Genomic DNA, 18,255 nt, shown 5'->3' with positions numbered 1-18,255 from the left:
TGAGTTGACAAACCATCAACAGTAAGGGAACTGGAGTTAATGCTGTCACTCAGCTTTTAGTTCAATAGGTTGTAGCAGCATGTAGTTAAGAAAGGTCACCGGGGGGGGAGGGGCGCGCAGGGGAACCGCTCCCCAACCAGCTCACCTCCGCCACCCTCAGCCCGAGTGTGAAGCCGCCGCCTGCTTCTCAGCCCTCCCAGGCTTCCTGCCGAACAGCTGATTCGTGGGAAGAGGGGGGGCGGGGCAGAGAAGCAGAGCGGGGCGGTGCGTTCAGGGGCGGAGGCGGAGTAGAGGTGAGGTGATCTGGGGCCAGGCATAGGGTGGGGAGCTGCCGGTGGGTGCTCCGCACCCACCAATTTTCCTCGTGGGTGCTCCAGCCCCAGAGCACCCACGGAGTTGGCGCCTAAGGTGCCACTTTTGATGTGATCAGTGGGGGAGCAGCCGCTCCCCTTGCTCCCCCCAGCTACGCTCCCCCGCCCCTAGGAGCCAGAGGGACCTGCCAGATGCATCCCTGGGAGCTGCCCCAGGTAAACACCTCTGGGACTCCCCACCTCGCCCCCTGGCAGGTGCCTCTGGCTCTTAGGGGTGGGGTGGGCACCCACTACGGTGGCCCACAAGACCCTCCTGCCTGGTTCTGGGGGCAGTCAGGGGACGGGGGGGGGGCGGATGGGGCAGGAGTCCCGGGGGGGGCGGGGGTGGGCAACGACCCCCTCGTGTTAAGATTTTGGCAGCTCATCACTGAATATATACACACACGTGTGTATGTACTGTGGCAAGATGGCCGATGTTAGTATGGTGGGTCCTGCGCTTTTCTTGGCAGGGGGCTAACCTATAGTAACCCTCCCTAGTCTACAGGGAACCATGCCTTAATTAGCCTAGGGCTTATATATTTCCCCTCTACCACTGCTCCCTGGCCCTCCTGTATCACAGTATATATGATACAAATCACATCATACCAGGTTGACACAGGTTTTAACAGAAAACGGTTTAGAAAACACCCTGCACAACTGCATCATTAAAATACTTTTCTATTAGCTTTATTCTACAGTGCCTCTAAGCACAAGTTTTAAGAATTCATAAGCCTTTCTTAAGTAAGATTTTGGTGGTTAAATTGTGTCCGATAAAACACAGGAAAATACTAGCTCATTATACAGCTACAAAAATGTCATTGCTTTCAATTCATTGGCATCTGTCCAGAATGGCAAATGTGTGTAAGCAAAAATGTGAACAGCTGACATAAGGGTAATGATATTCTCTACATCTCTATCACTGCAAGGAGTATATGGGATTTACTGGCAAGTTGAGACTATTTGCTAGAATGGATTCCTTGCTATATCCATTAACTATATTGCTATTATTTTGGGGGTAGGGAAATGAGCAACTGACACCTTTTGAAAGGAATCAAAAAGTTAACACTTTATATTCCAAAATCAAGTAGAAACAATAGTTTAAAATATAGTTCATGAAGAAAGAATGCACAATTCTGCATGTGCATGAGCAGTATATGTGGGAATTAACATAAAAGCCTCATCAGTTTTTTTAAGTTACAGGTGCTCATCTACATAATCAGTTAGCGTATGGCAAGCTGGGATGTAAATCTGCAGCACTTTAGCCTTCCACACACAAACTGACCATATAGACAAGCCCATGCTGTTATAATTTCTAAAAACTAAAGATACATAGGTTTCAGAGTAACAGCCGTGTTAGTCTGTATTCGCAAAAAGAAAAGGAGGACTTGTGGCACCTTAGAGACTAACCAATTTATCTGAGCATAAGCTTTCATGAGCTACAGCTCACTTCATCGGATACATATTGACTCATGCAGATCTGAAACATTTCTATACAGAGAAAAGAGATCTAGACCCTGATTCAGCAAAGCACTTAAGTGTACTTAACTTTAAGCATATGTTGAAGTACTGCTGAAAACAAATGACTAAATGTTTTGCTGAATTGGGGCGCTAGGGCACGTGGGAGGGTGGTACCTGTTGCCGTTACAGAGCAGAATCATATACTGTAAACTTTTATGCAAGACGTTTGAAATGTCAGAGAACTTCTGGATGCCTAATTGCTTCTAGATTTTCAGGTGATATTGGTTTTTCATTTGGATCTGGTAAAGAGATTACATCCCTCTGCACTGTAGAACTTGCCACAGTTATCTATGTCTTTGTGATTGTATTATTGCAGTTCAATCTACACTTCCCCTCCAGTGGAAAGCTCTAGCTGTTGCATAATGCAGCTGCTTGGCAGTTTTGCAGTGTTAGCCACAGAGATCCTGTAAAACCAAAGACTATGCTGCCTTGTTCTACTTGCTTCAAGGTGCAAGTCCTGACTTTATCTTTATAGTTCTTCTCTTGTGTTTTCCCTATGACTGCACATTATCTGGGTCTCGAGACTTTTTCCCATCTTTTTGGATACTTGAGCGACCACTTTTTTCCCCAAATGCTGTGGTGGTAGATGAGGTCATTTAGGGTAGTTATAGCCCCCCCTAGACATGACCATTTGGGCAGCTGGAGACAGGGCATTCTCATCTAACTACAGAGTTTGCTTGACCCAACTGGTCTGAGAAAGCTCTAGTCTCTTGCCCTTCAAGGCACAGTCTAAGCCAACCTCTTTTCTCAGACTCTGGTCTGAATGTTGGTGATCAGGTAGGAAGTCTGAGTGTGGGTGTGCATTAGTAAGTCTTTGGTGACATGCTTTCCCGTGCTGTACCTGCACCTACAGACTGAGTGACTGGCACATTATAAGAATTAGAATACAAATAATCAAATTTATAGGGTAGCTCTTTAAGAGCTTTAGAGTGCATAAGGACATTTTGACACATGACCATCTGGCTTTAATTTTTAACCTCTAGGAAACTGTCCCATCCAGAAATGTTACACAGCATTGGCACTGACCATGTTCCTAAGCAAAAAAGGAATCTCTGGGACATATTTTGTAATAAGGAGGATGGAGGGTTTCTGGATGGAGCTGAGTTGGGATATAAGATCCTAATAGGCCCTGTGTCCTTGCCATGCCAGCAAGCTTGTTCTTATTCCTCAAAACATATTCGAGTCTTGCCCAGCTCCCTATGTTGTCTGAAGCTGGGAAACAGCTGAGGACAAGGGGTTCAGAGCAAAGCAGTGAGAGAACTGGGGGTGGAAGAGGTGCAGGTGGAAAGTGGGTGGGACTGGGATTCTCTTCAGCCACTTGTAAGCAGACAGGGGTAAGGGAGAAAGAAGGGGGTGGGGGAAGAGAGCAGATGGTGATGATGTTCATGGGGAGAAACGGGCTGAGCATTCTCAGCTCCAATCCGTCACTTTACAAACCTGAGGAGTAGTACAGCAGCTTCCATCCAGATTACAGAACTAAGGTAATCATCCAACCTCAGCCTGATTCTAACAGCAGGAATCTTTCCATTCTTCTGCTGAACTTGTGGGTAGAATTTGACACTGCTGATGAGAGGTCTTATTGTACCATCTTACCTGTCCAGACACATTACAACATGTTGTCAAAGCTCTACAGGGCTTCAGTGTGGCATATACTGCTTCTCATCCTCCCCTTTTCAGTTGCTACTAACTGCTCCCATTGGGTAGGAAATACCATTTGGGATCATCCATTAGCCAATGAGACCCAGATTTACTGCCGACCAAACTGTTGTTGACATCCTGTAATCACCAGTCATGATACCTCTAAACCCCCTGAAGCTAAATATAAACACATTTTACCTAATATTTCACTGTTCTCCCCTCTAACGTTTCTTCTACCCAAACAAATCCATGCGACTCCTTCCCTATAATGTACACCTGTATAAGGCAACCCTAATAGATAGGCAAGCACAATTAAATAAGTGTCTGCTAGTATTCCCAGCTTTCAAGAAATGAAAACAATCAGGGGAAATACAACTCTGCTCCAGAGACTGTTGTGGTGAGATTTAAAAAAAAGAAAGAGCTACTTGAATAATCCCTGGCCTGAAATCTCCACTACAGTTTACATAAAAACGACCTGCAGTCATGAAACTGGGATTATAAAAAAAATGCTGTTTAATATACAGGCACATTTAAAGCTACTGCACTGTTGTTTTGCCTATCTCTTTCAACCCACAGTTTTGAACTTTGGCAAGCTGAGAGATATGCCTGAAAACCATCTCTCAACTGTCACATTATGGCTGCTGAATTTTCAGAGTAAAAGCCTACTCAGTCCGGGTTGGAACCATAAGGGAAGGGAAAACTTATCTGTGTATGGTGCCTCTCTCATCATTACCTTTCACTCTGTCCTTTCCCCCATACACTTTCACTATTGCCACAAAAGGATACTGTACTTTTCGCACTCCCGTGGAATTCACAATGCCACATTCAAGTAGCAGCCAGCAACTAGTCTCAGAAAACAAGTCATGCGTGCAGATAACATTTAATCACAGACCTTTGCTGTTAAGGATTCTTAAGATATGACTGGCTAAATCTACAAAATGGTATTTGACTAATCATCAAATTACTATAGCAACTATGCTCTATAACCAAGAATCCTTATTTATGTTTTAGAACCATAAACGATAGCCCTTTGACAAACGGTGTCACAGGGTTTGCTGCTCACTGCCGGGGCACCTCCTTGTGGCTCATCTGGGAATCAGCTCTCAACCAGTCTGATGCCTCCTCCGCTGGTTGCTTGACCCATGTCTGTCTCTCTCTCTCTGGACTCAATTGCTCCCTCTTTGTGGCTTGGCCCTCCACCTAGGTCTCTGCCGTTTTCCCCTTCCATTGTAACAAAGTCTTGCTGGATGAAGTGTCTCAGGCAGTCCTCTGCTCCACTGCCCAGATGGTGCCACTTCTCCAGTGGCTGGTAGGGAACCTGAGCCCACCTATTACTCTGGGTTCCAGTCAAGGGACCATGTGACTAGCAACCATAGTCTATGCAATCCCAGACCCCTTTGCTGTTTCCCTGGGCTACTTCCCACCTTTCGTCTCTTGCTCTGCCCTCTCCCTGCCCCTTTCCCCCCAGGTTGCCACTGGAGCTTCTTATTTTGGTTTTCTTGGGTTCTTGTCAATCTGTATTCCCAGGCAGGATCCCAGGACTTGCTCCCTCCTAGGACTCCTCCTTGACTCTTGCCAACAACTCCCCTCCACTCTAGGGAGTGACTGAAGCCCTCCTCTTACCACCAGCTTCCTCTCTTTATGCCTGTCCCAGCTCCTCATGCAGCTGGGCTTCATCAGCCATCAGGTTTTATCAGCCCTGACCCTCCTCCAGGTGCAGCCTGTCACAGTGTTAACGGCCCTTTTTACTTAGTTGGGCCTTGTATGGGGTGGACACCCCATCACACCTTCCTAACCTTGATTTTCAGGTGTCTATGTGAAAAGAATGTACATAAATACTACAGACACATCAAAAAAGCTAAACTAATAAAAACAGATGAGTACTGCTTAAATTAGGAATATGTCTCTCAGCTCTCCATTTTCACAAAAATAAGATTGTAATGTAGATTATGCCAGACTTTTTTTTTTAAACAGTTATTCAATAATGGATGCTGGGAGAGATCACAGAAAACTTGATTGCTGTTTTAGTCTAGCTAGATTTGATGGTTTATTTATTTATTTTGAACATCACTGTTTAATCAGAACATCTACATTTTTGTCTGCAGAGTAAGCAAACCAGTTCCCTTTCTGAAAATTCTTCAACTGGAAAAAAGGCCTGGTCCAGGGCTTATGACACCAGTCTGGCCCTGGGAAGATCCAGATTCAATCCTTTGCTCTGCCACGCTTGCTGTGTGATCTAGGGCAAGTCATTTGGTTAGGCCTCTGGTGTGCTGTGACAATTCTTTTTCTTTCTCACCAGTTTTGTCTCATTGCTACTTTGTGTTCTTGCTGTCTGATTGTTGTACCATCTACTGTCCTATACTTAGACTGTAAGTATTGTTTTTATTATGTGCTTGTATGGTGCCTATCACACTGGGGCCCTGGGCTATGACTGGGGCCTGTAGGTGCTATCACAATAGAAATAAATAATATGTGGATAAATAAATTAAAATAGTCCCTCTGTACCTCAGCTTCCCATTGGTAAAAAGGGGATAGTAGTTCGCTGCCTCACAGAGGTGTTGGGAGACTGGATACCTGCCCATAAATGAACATTACACCAATATGTACCAGAACTGGAAAAGCTGAATGATGCAAGGATTTTTAAAGTATGGGACTTTGATATGCTCAACATATTTGTGTGTCAAAATTTCTGAACTACTGTAAAAACAAGTGAGCTAACATTTTTGGGCCAGATTTTTCAGTGGGTCTTCTTAAATTTGCAAGTGCACAATTCTCCATACAATTTAATTTCTGTGCAGATCAAGATTTGCTCATGCAAAACAAATGTATTTGCATTTTTATGTACTCAATTAATGCGTTTATTGACATTTTCCCCACATTGACTTTGTTTTGCAACTTATAAACATGCATAACTTCCATTAACAAAACTGCCTAATGAACAGAATTGACCTGTAAACATTAACAGGACTGATGACTTTAGGAAACAAGGACCTAATCCATCTCTCATTACAGTAAGCGCAACATTGTTCAATCTATACATCAATGACCTGCCACCAGTCCAATAACAGAAGTTCATCTGTGTAGACATCTGCTGTGAACTACAGGCTCCAACTTTCTCTGTACTGGAGAAGACCCTGAGTGATGATGCTGCAAAGCTGGCAGACCACTGTAAGACATGGTGCCTTCAGCCTAGCACCAGCAAGACATTCTCTAGCACATTCCATCTCCACCTTACTAATGTTAAGAGAGAACTAAACATCATAAAGGCTGAAGCATACCCAGTTTACTCAGGCATGACCCTCTACTGAACACTGACATACAAAAGCCACCTGAGCAAGATAGCAGTGAAGGTCAAGACACGCACAACAACCTTCTCAGCAAACTGGCAGGTTCTTCACAGGAAGTGGATGCTCCAACCCTCAGCCCTTGCCATCTCATATGCAATAGCAGAGTACCATGCGCCAGTATGGAGTCGGTCAGTACACACCAAATTTGTTGACATGCAACTCAACAATGCACATCATCACAGGAACTCTCCAACTGACTCATCTTTCATGGCTTCCAGTTCTGAGCCACATTGCTCACATTTACATCAGGAGGGAGACTGCAGCTGGCAAGCTGCTTGAGATGTATGTGCCAACCCAAGCCTGACCTTTTTCAGCTACCCTTTTAGCTTACCAGCCACATGTCTTTCATCACGACACCCACTGTTGTCAAGGCTGCCATGCTAGGACATGACAGCGAAGTCCCTGTGGTGAGAAGACTGGTGCTTAATATCAATCTCCAACCAATTCCTTGTCACAGTCCCTACTGCTCGCCCACCCAGCTTCGACCTGCCACGTTGCCAGTGGGCCCTTCTTAACTGATTCCGAACTGGGCAAAGCCTCTGTGCAGCCAACCAGGACCGTTGGGGTCTTTGAGACAAACCAAGCTGCAGCTGTTGTGCCGATCAAACAATGATGCACATTGTCGAGGAGTACCCTCTAACCAAATTCAGCAGGGCTCTGAGAGCTCCACCAGGCCACTAAAAATGCTATCGCTTGGTTTGGTGAATATGCAAATGCTAAATAAAATAAATGTTAAACAAAGTTAGATCAGGATCCTAATGAAAGTGTTCCTCAGAATGAAAGAATTCTCTTTCTATCCTCATAGGAAGACTATTAGCCTTTAGAAGGGGATCACCTACTCTTTCCTTCCTCTAAAGGCATCCATCCCTATTACTTTTACAATGATTTCAGGCTCCCTATAGAGAGTTTCAGACTTCTACAAAGACTTTCTAAAACTCCTTGAACTTCCCCAGTGGCAGTGCTGCCTAGCAATAGGCTAACCAAGTCCTCTGAAAATTTAATTTCTCTTGACAAAGACCCTCACATGACTGCCCAAGAAACAGATTTTGTCACACACTGACAGAACACTTAGCGAACACTATACCAGAAAGAACAGGTCTGCACAGATCAGAGTGGTCCCGATATTATGCTTAGCGGTGATATTTACATAAGGACTCCTGTAATACATACCTTAAAGAAGCACTGTCAAGGTTTATCTATTTAAAAAAACCTTATACCCTTGAACTATTTTCCATAATAATTAGCTTCTCAATTATCCCTTTAGAATTAGATTGGCAGTGATTTCACCAGATTCCCACCCTTAATCTAACCGGAGTCTGATCTTGAAATAGCCTCTTGTTTTATCTGCCAAGAAAATAAATACTAAGGGCAAATTTTATTCTTGGATACCTAAGTATGACTCCCACAGAATTCAATATACATTCAGTACATGTGTCATGGAACAATAGGGCCAAAGGCTAGATCTTGAAAGTTGCTTTACATGGGTAGACCCAGAATGCACATGAAACTCCACTGAACTCAATGGCACTCCATGCATGGAAGCTGCCTGGACAGATGCTGCTGTTTGATATTATTCTACATTTCATAGTGACAAAAAAATCTTTCATGAAGTCACTTGTCTTGCTCTATACAGAATAGAGCCTCTTAAATTTACAATGATCCATATCGTATCCCTGTGTCATTGTACTTGGGTTTTCTTCTGTCTCCCCAGAAGCTAGTCAGAATCAACTATTATTTTGGAAAGGGAGAACAAAAAAGTGGCCAAATTCAGGCCATAAGCACATTTATCATAACTTCTGTTATAGGTTAATATGGGTTCATTTAGACTGTCTGCTGCCCCATGCTATGCTCTCTCAGCAGAGAAGCCCATCCAGGGACAGGAATAATTTGTATGAGACATAGGGAGGAGTGATCAGAGGGTATTTACTGATCAAACTTTATATCCTAAGCCTGCAACGCACTTAAACACAGCTTTAGAATATCACTATACTAAGTGCGGGGATTGGTTGGGGGCTGAGGGCCCAGGTCTGTGGGGTAGTCAGATAAGGGGCTCTGCCCTGCAGTCAGCCAGGGTGCCACTCCTGGTCCCTCTTCTCCCTGAGCTCCAGTAGGAGTGGTATCCCTGAATCCAAACCCCGCTCCTACCTCAGGGCTCTCGGCTTTGTGGATCTCCTCAGGCTGGCATGATGATGCCAGCAATGGCAGTGACTGTGGGATCAGTGCCCAGCTGGGGCAGGTGAGTTGCTCCCCTACTATTAATGGCAGGTGCCAAACCTGAGGGGCACTGTGACACCAAGTTGCAACAGCACTCACTCAAATTTGGCCCAGCTGCCCCTCTGTCATGACGCAGGGGTGATCCAACCAAACCCGAATGGTGCTGTAACCTAAGCACCAGGTCACAATGCCGCTCACTAAAATTTGTCAGCTGCGCTTCTGTCAGGACAGAGGGGCGGCCAGGCCGAACCTGAGATGGGGGCCATGTGGAAGTGCACATTGGTTAATCTGGGCCTCATTTCTATGGGTGCAATTTAACCCATGAAGCCGCTCTAAAGCTATCCCTGATCTTTCTGTACAAAAATAACAGATTTCCCTCAGAGCTACAGGAGGAAAAATAACAATTTAGTAAGTTAAAAAAATACCTCCAACCAAAGACTGTTACTAATTACTTAGAAGCTCTTTCAACTGGTACAGCATCAGATATCCTGAACCAAAGGGTGGGGGGGGGGGGGAGAAGAGAGAGAGAGAGAGATGCTGAAGCCTCAGCCAATATACATAAAAACCTCTGATAATGGCACTATCTTGGCTAGTTTCCTGTTATCTAAAAAAAGAGAGCAAAGAACAGAACAAAGAATTCAGTCCAATTATTTTAACTTCAGCCTTAGAGAAAGTATCATCATCTGTTTTAAGAGATCGATTGGGATTATTTATTAAAATAGTTCAGGTTTCTGACACACTGTTGGTTTAGATCACCTATTATTTTCTAACTTGTTTGAGTTATTTAAGGTTAAAAGCTACCAAGAGAGATAAAAGGCCTCCACTGAATATTCTTTGGTCAGGAAACTTGCTTGAGAATATTTCACATTTCAGGTTAGTGACTCAGGTGCAAAAAACCCACAGAATAGGAGGACTGAGGAGATCAAGATGAATTTAAGAGTTAGAGAATGAGAGATACTGTCTCACCTAAACCTTCCACTTACTTCTTGAAGAATACCTTTAGAAACCTTGAGGGGAGAGCTTAAGGCACTGAGACAAATGAAGAACACCTGAATTTTCTCAAGATTTTCTAAAATATCTACAGAGCTTGAAGCATCTTCAAATGAACCTGAAACAGAGACTAAGAATATGAACGCAATATGAATATTATTTATACTATATTTATATAGCACCAAAACGTCACATTGAGCTTTACACAGATTTCATAACAAAATGGTCCCTACTCAGGGATGCTCATCATCTACATCAGACAAACACAGCAAATGAAAACAGACAAATGAAAGGGATAGGTAAAAACAGTGCCAGAGGGGAACTAAACAAAATGAAGGGCATGGAATCCTATATGATCTTCAGTCAATATTTTCAGGTCTGATCTGAAATACCTTACCCTGCTTGTGAGAAAAGACAGCACATTAAGGGCCTGATCCAAAGCAAAGTCAACAAGAGTCTTTCAACTGGTTTCAGTAGGCTTTGGTAAAGGACCTGACTGGCATTAAGGAAAATGTACTCAAACCCTGGTGGAAAGTAGAAGCAGAATAAGTAATGCAAATCTTATTGCCAAGAAACCATAAGAAATCCCCCCAGACAAGCCATCCACACACTAAACCAAATGCTGGAACCAATTAAAAATATTCTTTAAGTGGGTTAACGAGTGGTTGGAAGAGATTTCTATGGAAAAGAATAGAAGCAAAATAATGTAACATTTTTTTTCTTCCTGATCCCCTCCCTGCACTGCTCAGTCGTTTAGAAATTTGCTGGATCCTACAAGAAACAAACTGCCTGAGAACATTAAAATACATTCTTTTTCTATTCTTCTCTCCTTTTTGGATGAAGAAGGGATTCTGGACAGAACTCTGACCTTGTATATGCCCATTGCTAGGCATCTCTCATGTGCACGTGTTGCCAGATAACCAGTTAACTGTACATGTGCACCTGAGTTCTGAATTATGGCCTCAGTATGGCCTTTGTAGATCTACCATTACTGGATTTTTAAAGCGTAGCTGCATTTTTTAAAAAGAGATTAAGTCTACACTACGGAGGCTAACTCTCACAGTTATGTCGACCTAGCACCGTTGTGTAAACAGCCTACACTGACAGAGGGTTTTTTTCTGTTAATATAGGAACACCACCTCCTTGAATGATGTTAGCTATGTTGATGGAAGCACTTTTCTATTGACATAGCTGTGTCTGCACTGGAGGGTATGTCGGCATCGCTACATTAGTCAGGTATGTGGTTTTTTTCACAGTCCTGACCAATTTAGGTGTGCAGATATAAATGTCAAGCCTTCCACTTAGATCTAAAGTCACATGGAACTGCAGGATGTTTCAGTTACCACCACAATAAAAGCAGAAGTAGAGTGGCTCTGTTCACAATACAGGAAACAGCAAATGGTCTATAGTCCCCACTTCTACATCGTCAATTCTAAAATTAACTGTCACAGCAACAGGAATCCAAATCTTCATTTACAATGCAGATAATCTTCTAGTTCACATTGTACACTCACAACAATTGAGCTGCTGATTTACAGTTCGTTGCAGTGAACTTTTAACATGATGGATAGTCATGGTACATAAAACATTTGTGACAAGAACTGGCACCAAATAGTCAGGGAACAGCACAACTTCAATGTCTGCTTTATTGCTCATTTTTATTAACCCCAATAGCCTAAAGCCAGACTGCTAATATTAGTTCATGCTTAGTTTATGCTTATTCTTGAGCCACAAATAGTCATACAGCCAACTAAAGCTATCTTTAAGCAAGTTGTTAATTGACTTACTTTCAACGGATTTTAAATAAGAGTTCCTTGAGGCATGTATCAGATGGGCATTATACTGCTGGTTTTCGGTGAGGAAAATAGTCCATTTTTGCCACAGTAGAAGGTGTGAATAAGTGAAAATATGTCCCCTGAGAAATCTGAAAAAGAAGAGACTGTATATTAATCATCTTCCTTCCTATGCACAGTTTGAATGATACCAATTATAAATGCATTTTAAAAAGTCAGCCCTACCCTCTGATATTAGGTGCCCACCATATAGCACTGACATTGATATTGACTATGTTACTGCACACAGCTATTTGCATGGAAAAAGCAGATTAGCTGGGTATCCCTCTGCCCAATCTGTGCACACAAGTGGGAGTTATGAATGCACAAAATGGGTGCAATGTTCACTTAGGCAGGCATGCAAAAAAAAAATCAGTGAAAGCCTTAAGGCAAGGTAAAAACAACATGAATTAATTTTTTGTGGTCAAATTTTCACCTAGGATCAAGCGGGAGGGCAGAGGGACACGTCATAAAATTTCAGGGAAGTGGAATGATGAGAAGAGCAGCCGTAGGGGAGGGTTTTTGAGGGTGAGGAGAAGTTACCCAGGACCAGTCACTGGGTTCTGTTGGAGAGGAATGTTAGGAACCATTGTCGTGCTGAGCATTTGCTCTAGCAGCAGCACGTAGGATGGTCAGTAGTATGAGCACTGAGATACAGCTTCTGCCCAACAGCAAAGCATCCAGAGTGTTGGTACATATTCCACTGTTGGCGGCTGGCTGTTGGTACTGTGACAGTTTTGCCAGGAATGGGTGGTTGGAGGTAGGGTGAGAACCAGAGAGGTTTGCTTTGTGAAATGTTGGCTTTCTGAAGATTGGGCACGCTCCTGTATTTTTCAAGGGAGTTTGGTGGGTTCTCTGCTCTGAAAGAAGCCGTGGGTGCCATGAAGAGTGGACACAGTTGTATTCTGATGCCTTTCGTGAGCCAAGAATCTTAAATTGGGTTTGGGTATTTTTCAGGGCTTCACCTTGTGTGATAAAACAACATTCCCCTGTGGTGCTGGTGTGATTAATGCCATCTGGTCAGTCTTAAAGTGAAAAAAGCAAGGCTTGCTTCTTTCTTCTACAAATGTTCCTTACCTTGCAATATTCCTGATTGATGAGTAGAAGGGGAGAGCAAAGAGGAGTCACAATCTAAAGCAGTGTGAATAATGGGGTTGAGGAAAACAAGCTCGGTAGAGGCAAAATAAAATAAAGTAGCTTGAATTACCAAATCACATCAACAGTGAAATTTTTGCGGTCTTAAAAAAGATTTAAGTACACAGGAAAAAGCCAGCTGGCACTTATCCAGCAGGTAGCCCAAATTCCCCAGGTACAGAGGAGCATTCTGGTGGGCTCATTTTAAAAGATGACTACTTCATATATAAATTCCACAGTGCAAGGCACAAGCAGGCTTTCCTCCACTACCAGCTGTGCTTGTCTTTCTATTCCACTTCTGGTTTACAAATCCCTTTATAGACAGTGCATGGGAACTCTCACTATTTTTGAGTGTGTTTCTTAAATCTCTATGACAATCATAGAATATTGGTGGAGCAAAGAATTTACTTAGTATTTATCTGTTTAGTAATAACAATGTGCTGGATCCTGTGTAAGACAAAGGCTGACTTGGTCTCTGTCCCACCCTAGCCCTTACAATCTAAATCTAATCACACTGTTAAATGCATAATCACAATGCAAAACTTGAATGGGCAAAGACCCCGAGAAAGCATTTAGTAATTAACTGCACCGGTTTTTCCTCCCTGTGAGAGTTAAAATCCACTTTTCTACACTTGGCTTGTGCCACTGATTTCAGTTTTGGAGAGAGTGGGCAGTGGATTCAACCAATAAGGATGTGGACAGCAGCTTACTGGCATCAAAAGTGTTAGCATTATGAGCTCTGTATGAGTAGTCTTACTGATACAGTTCTCCAAGCATACATTATCTTCTTGTACATAAAGATCAGAGACAGTATTAAGCATTCAAGTCAGTGTCAAGTGCATAGTCCATGTGAAGACTTGTAGTGTGTTCCCTTAAAGTGGAACCTTTTGCACATACAGTTCTTGACACATACATGTCAGTTACTCTATGAAACACAGGGCTTGATTCCCTGCTGCCATGCACCAAGGGGCATGTTCACCTGGTCCCACAGCTCAGACTAGGGGGTGCGAATAGCAATGCGCTTAAAAGTGCTGTGCATCCCCATGTGGATGCTGCAGGCATGAACTGAAATGTTCAGAGTTCACCTTTAATAAAGTCCTGTTTGAAGATGACTATGTCAGTGCAAAATCAAAACCTTTGAGTTTGCATCTTCAGCATCCACCCAGGGAAGTTACAGTGCAGCTCTTTAGTGTGCATTGCTATTCACAGCCCATAGTCCAATCTTCGGGGCAGGATAGACATGTCCCTTGTGTAGTCCTTTATATCAGTACAAAGTGAAGGCAGAGCAGGTTTAAAATGCTACCGCTTTGACTGGGTCATGCTTTGCATTGGTATAGATAACTACACATGGTAAAGGGCTACAGAGAATCATCACATTAGCATTAATGGATGGAAGCTCTGAGGCCAGTCTTTTGAAGGCTTCCGTTACAAAGAGTTATGCAGCCAATGCACCCATCACGCAGCCTGTATGACTGGATAAGGAGGAGAAGAACAACGTGTACATTTATAGCAAGTACAAAAACAAAAAACAAAACCAGCAAAATAGAGCTGTCAAGGTACAGAAAGATTCGAAGAACAATCTTAAATGTCCTTAAACTTTATATTGCAAGAGTAAAGGATAGTTTCGTTTCAGCTTTGGATAAATGCTTGCACAATGCTGCTTGCATTCAACCCCATGCATGCCTTGCAGTAAGCTCTCTACTGCATACAATAGCTAAATGATAACATGCCTGCATTTACCTGTGAATTACAGTAGAAAAGAGTTCACACAATACACCAAAATAAAGTTGGAAATCTCTTTTCCCCCTTTGTCTCCTGTTTCTGTGAAAGCTGATGCTATTTGGTTACTGTATTCCGTTTGCAAGGGAATTAAAAAGAGCACTGGGATTAATTCTTTTTTCACTTCTAAACCCCCTGCAGTGTCACTTACAGCCTTTTTAGAACAGACACAAAAGAGAAAATATGGGTATGAGACATGGAATCAGGGATGATTCCTTTCCTAACATTTTGAAGGTGCATAATTGAAGTATAGCAATCCCATTCTGTGTATTTCACTTAAACTACATAAATAATTGACAGCCTGTGAAGATCTCATTAGGAACAACAAAATCCATGTGTCAGACAAACCCAGAAGGACAGTATCCCCATTTATGAATTATACAGAAAATCCAGCCAAATGCACTATTACAGGTCATTAAACAACTTGATAGCCATGCTAGTGATTGAGCAGTGAGACATTGCCATACAGGGGATCAGCATTTGAATCCTCTTCTCTGTCTTTCACAGCTCACTGGGGTGGCAGGCTAGAGAAGAGCAATGAAGATCATGTGTCATATTTTATGATGAGAAAGAAAGGAAATTTAAGCCATTAGTATAGCATGACTATGCTAGCCCATTTCAGTGTTCTGAAGGGAGTCTGATCCCAGCCTGCAGCCAGGGCTGTATTAAGGCATAAGCATTATAGACTCATGCCTAGAGCCCCGGGAGTGAAGTGTTTATATTAGAATCTTAGCTTCCATTAAAAAAAAGTAAATTTCTAGCTGTCATGGTTATGAAGGAAAACTTGACAAACATGACAGGATGCTGTTCTGGGAAGAAGGATTACTGAGCACAGATGGGGTCCACCTATCAAGGAAGGGGAAGAGTACCTGGATACTAGCGAGGAGTGCTTAAAACTAGGTTCGATGGAGACGGGAGACAAAAGCCAAGTCAAAAACATGGAGACCTGGGAGAAGGGTTGGAGTCTAGGGGGCACATGCGCCATCATAGCAGGGCAAAGGGGAGACAAGAGGGAACACAGAGAAGAAATCAAATGAGCATATTAGATGTCTGTATACTAATGCAAGAAGTAGGGGATTAAACAGAAAGAACTAGACATACTGAATAGTGAATAAACATAACTATGACATAATTGGCATCATAGAGACTTGGTGGGATAATACACATGGCTGGAATATTGGTATAGAAGGCATGAGTCTATAATGCTTACGCCTTAATCCAGCCCTAGCTGCAGGCTGGGATCAGACTCCCTTCAGGGACAGGCAGGGGAAGGACAGGCAGGGGAAAAAAGGGAGGAGATGTTTTGTTTATCAAAGATGTATACACTTGGACTAACACGTTAGACAAACACCTTTTCAGGAATGGTCTAATTATTACACAGTCCTGCCTTGAGCGCAGGGGACTGGAGTAGATCACCTCTCGAGGTCCCTTCCAGTCCTACACTTCTATGATTCTATGACCAAGTGTAAACAATGCTGTGATGTCTGCCTGAGTCTGCAGGCAGCCTGAAACAATAGCTCTCCGAAGAGTGAACTACCCCATACAGTTCAATATGACGTTAATTCCACAACCCATTGTCCTGGAGGCCCCTGCAAACACCAGACAAGCAGGGAAATCTGTGTGGCAGGCAAGAAAGAGTGCAGTGAGCCTAGTCCACCTGTCATAGTGGATAACCCCTGAGGTAAATACTGGGGAAACTGAGTGGAGAGGATTGAGAAGTACAGAGTCCCTAGTGCACTTCTAAGGGAAAAGCTGGAGCCACCTCCACACCAAATGGGGACCACACAGCCTAGGACCTCAGCCCAGGTCTATGCTAAACACTTTCCCCGGTTTAGTAATGTGACTCAGGGGGTGTGATGTTTTACAACATTTTTATCCTGCCAAAATCCCCTAATGTAGACAAAGTTGTCTGAGCAAAAGGTGTTTTTGCCAGCACAGCAAAAGCAATCTTTTGCGGATATAACTGCATCTATATTAGGGGCTTTTTCTGGTATAACATAGCTAACCAGCAAATTGTTTCTAGTGTAGACAGACTCATATTGCCTAAATGTAGCCCTGCCTTCAGTTAATATATGATGTTGAGAAATTAGCCCTGGTGCAGGGAGGGACTGGAATACTCCTGTGGCAAAAGCCACTGCTATACTATATGCAGTATTGTTGTAGCCATGTTGGTCCCAAGATATGAGAGACACAGAGCGAGTGAGGTAATATCTTTTATTGGACCAACTTCTGTTGGTGAGAGAGACAAGCTTTTGAGCTCCGGAGAGCTCTTCTTCAGGTCTGGGAAACTATCTTAGACCGTCACTGCTAAATATAAGACGGAACAGACTGTTTAGCATAAGTGGTCCCATTTCAAGGGAACATTCAAGATGAAGTGGCCTGCAAACACTCCTCCAGTCATAGGGATGGGGGAAGTGAAAAGGGAGCGAAAGAAGCTGCGGGGGTTGTTAGTGGGTTACAGAGTGTTATAATAAGCCATAAATCCAGTGTCTTTATTCAGTCCATGATTTTTAGTGTCTAGAGAAATTATGAGTTTAAGCTCCCAGGCTTGTCTTTTGAATATGTTGTGCAGATTTCCTTTGAGGATGAGGACCGATAGGTCAGGTATAAAGTGTTTGCTTTGCGAAAGTGTTCACCCACAGGTGATGTGATGTTTTTCATCTTTTGTCATTTTCCTGGGTGAGTTCAATCGAGAGTGTACTGATTGTCTGGTTTCACCCACCTAGTTGCTATTGTGGCAGTTAGTGTACTGAATGAGGTACACCATACGTTGTCTTAGGCATGTGGAGGATCCATGGTGCCGCTTTGAATCAGTGTGTCCTTGCCTGTGCTGTTATGCTATGCTATGTCAGGCAGCAAAGCTAGAAAAAAAGAACAAGGAGTACTTGTGGCACCTTAGAGACTAACAAATTTATTTGAGCATAAGCTTTCATGGGCTAAAACCCACTTCATCAGATGCATGCAGTGGAAAATACAGTAGGAAGATATATATATATATATGCATCTGATATGATATCATGATAGATAGATATATATATCTATCTTTCTACTGTATTTTATATATATATATATATATATATATATATATATATATATATACACTGTATTATATATCTTCCTACTCTGTGTGTGTATCTATCTATCTATCTTCCTACTGTATAATACACACACACAGAACATGAAAAAATGGGGGTTGCCATACCAACTCTAATAAGACTAATCAATTAAGGTGGGCTATTATCAGCAGGAGAAAAAAAACTTTTGTAGTGATAATCAGGATGGCCCATTTCAAACAGTTGACATGAAGGTGTGAGTAACAGTAGGGGAAACAATTTTTAGTTTGTGTAATGACTCATCCACTCCCAGTCTTTATTCAAGCCTAATTTAATGGTGTCCAGTTTGCAAACTAATTCCAGTTCTGCAATTTCTCATTGGAGTCTGTTTCTGAAGTTT

The 18,255-nt window shown here is 42.8% G+C and overlaps 1 protein-coding gene across 3 annotated transcripts in view; it reads right to left on the bottom strand.

Annotated features, from left to right (window-relative positions):
* The window catches only part of OTUD7A (OTU deubiquitinase 7A), a 246,605-nt gene that overhangs the window by 125,897 nt on the left and 102,453 nt on the right, over positions 1-18,255 (bottom strand). For all 3 annotated transcript variants that reach the window (XR_006284337.1, XM_043524039.1, XM_037911551.2), the window contains one exon: positions 11,845-11,981. The gene's annotated coding sequence lies outside the window, so the exon portion shown is untranslated. The remainder of the gene's footprint in view (positions 1-11,844; positions 11,982-18,255) is intronic.

Source organism: Chelonia mydas, chromosome 10 (genome assembly GCF_015237465.2).
Source record: "Chelonia mydas isolate rCheMyd1 chromosome 10, rCheMyd1.pri.v2, whole genome shotgun sequence".
NCBI classification, from domain to species: domain Eukaryota; kingdom Metazoa; phylum Chordata; order Testudines; family Cheloniidae; genus Chelonia; species Chelonia mydas.
Note: the sequence above shows the minus strand (reverse complement) of the source record. Positions and strands in the feature narration are given on the sequence as shown.